The sequence below is a fragment of the Camellia sinensis genome, chromosome 12 (assembly GCF_055761805.1).
Source record: "Camellia sinensis isolate YWXY chromosome 12, ASM5576180v1, whole genome shotgun sequence".
Taxonomy (NCBI): domain Eukaryota; kingdom Viridiplantae; phylum Streptophyta; class Magnoliopsida; order Ericales; family Theaceae; genus Camellia; species Camellia sinensis.
This window is the reverse complement of record NC_138972.1, coordinates 166,911,154-166,913,112: the sequence shown is the minus strand read 5'-3', so window position 1 is coordinate 166,913,112 and position 1,959 is coordinate 166,911,154.

The following is a 1,959-nucleotide window of genomic DNA, read 5'->3' as shown; positions in this document are numbered from 1 at the left end:
GGGAATTTCTCCCTTGTTGTTTTCATCAAAATTTTGAAAATCCTGATTTAAGCAATAAATCAAAGGCACAGAAAAATACTCAGAAACCACATCCACATCATTCTCATTAAATATTTCCAAGCCGTCAGATTCCTCTGTTACAACAGACTCAAAAGAAAATGAAAATGACGACCTAGACAGGACTGTGGCATCCGGGTTATCACCCCCAGGAATACCGGACTCAGACTCAAAAGATTCGGTGGAATCAGATTCCGGCTCACTACCTGACCCGGTGCTGCTAGATAAAAAGCCTTCTTCATATTTCCAGATGAGAGAAGGTGCGGTAGATGCATCCAAGATCGGCGCTGGAAAGCCCGCAGCTATTTCATCTCCAATCATAGAAACCGAAGAGTTATCCCCCAAGCAGTCTTGGTCGATCGGAGGATCTGAAAGTAGACACGCCAGTGCTACCCCCATTTCAAGCTCTGTGCTCTCCGGATCCACTGCTCTACACTGCTCAACCTCAGTTGGTGGGTCTGTCTGCGCTTCGACAACGTCATCCCCGGATAATTGTAAGTCGAAGAAGATTTCGAAACCAGGCACGCGCTTTCTCTCCGCGTTCAGCCATGGTTCTGGGAAGCCGCAGAATGGAAAGTCTTCCCCCTCCCGGACGAAGCGTCCGTTTAGGGTACCCCAGATGGGCCTATGCATTAACTCAAATGGCTTCCCAGCCTTCTTCGCTCTGGCTCTTCTGGCCATTTCTTTCCCCTTCCTCACCCAGTCCTCTTTGGTGGGCAGATAACCCAATCCAAAGGTGTGAGGGTTGTGTGGCACTTCGGCCGATACCGCGACGCCCTTCCGGCCGCTTCTTCCTAATCCCATTCCGGGGATATGTTGTAGCTTGTTCATGAGGTAGACAGATTGGGCACTGACGTACATACCCTCATTCACAGCCATGACATTCTGCACCACTCGAGCCTCGGCCAATGTGAACCCCGATAAAAACACATCCTCCGTGCCGTGCTCGATCTCCAAGACAGGTGTGGACACTTCCGGCGGCGGATGGATTGATGAATTCCCAAAAACGATCGCTACCCCTTTCCCGTGAGGGTACTTTAGCATCTGATGTAGAGTGGAAGAGACTGCTTTGACCTGGTGCAACCACGGTCGCCCCAAAAGTAGGTTAAAGGTTGCGGGAACGTCCAAGATATGAAATTCAGTGCTGTGTTGTCCTGGACCAACCTTGGTTTGAATTTTAACAGTCCCCATCACTTCTCTGCTGGTATTGTCGTATGCTCTGATCACTTGAGTAGTTGGGACGAAGTCCACGGGCTTCAACCTGATTGCATATGCCGTTCTGGTCGGGCAGACATTAATCGCAGACCCGGTATCAACAAGTACCACCGGTATCCACTTATCTCTACATTCCACAGAAATATAGAGAGGTTTGTTATGATTTGTGCCCTCAGGCGGTAGTTCCTTGTCCGAAAGGGTTAATGCCGGGGAACCTCCTCCCGGAAAAACCAGCCCAACCAGCTGCTCAGGCGTGGTGTCTATGGAGAGTTTGGACTTGTCCATAGCAGACAGGACAGCTTCCCTATGTACTCGTGATGCCATTAGCAGTCCCCAGATGGAGATGTCTGCTTGTATCTTTTTTAACTGTTTCAGCACAGGTTCCTCTTCAATCTGCTTCTCCTTCTGTTTCTCCGCTTCACTATCCTTCCCGGATGCCTCGGGTTGGTCCAGGTGTGGGGGTTTGAAGTACCGCCCACTTCTCGTCATATGGTCAACCTCATCGAGGTACCAAGTGTCATCCGGTTGATTATTTCCCCAGTCTTCATCCGTGTGGGCAAGACATAAGTCATCGTCTTCCCACCACATTCCGTCGGCAGCCAATAGACACCTGTCTGGCTCCGGTTTTGTTGCACTCGCAGTACTCCCTGTCCACATGCTCGCAGCATTCTCTATCTTCGTGCACAC